The following is a 274-nucleotide window of genomic DNA, read 5'->3' as shown; positions in this document are numbered from 1 at the left end:
TGACCCCGACGTGATTCGAACACGCAGCCTTCTGATCTGGAGTCAGACGCGCTACCGTTGCGCCACGAGGTCTTGCGGCTCTCGTTGGAAGCAAACGTCTAAGAGACTGCTGATCTCGTCCGGTTTCGGTTTCTTTTTTTTTTTTGGTTTTTTCTTCTCTTCACTCATGCGCCTGAGCTCTTTAAAGTTTAAACACCAATTTAAGATGCTTTGTTTTCCCTTTATTTCTACAACTGAATTCATTGTGTGAAAGGGTAAACTGCAATTTCGCTTC

At 44.5% G+C, this 274-nt stretch overlaps 1 non-coding gene across 1 annotated transcript; it reads right to left on the bottom strand.

The window, feature by feature from the left end:
- TRNAW-CCA (transfer RNA tryptophan (anticodon CCA)) lies at positions 1-72 on the bottom strand. Its single transcript has one exon. It is a non-coding gene; the product is annotated as a tRNA-Trp (tRNA).
- Positions 73-274: the final 202 nt, after the last annotated feature.

This window comes from Candoia aspera, chromosome 3 (genome assembly GCF_035149785.1).
Source record: "Candoia aspera isolate rCanAsp1 chromosome 3, rCanAsp1.hap2, whole genome shotgun sequence".
NCBI classification, from domain to species: domain Eukaryota; kingdom Metazoa; phylum Chordata; class Lepidosauria; order Squamata; family Boidae; genus Candoia; species Candoia aspera.
Note: the sequence above shows the minus strand (reverse complement) of the source record. Positions and strands in the feature narration are given on the sequence as shown.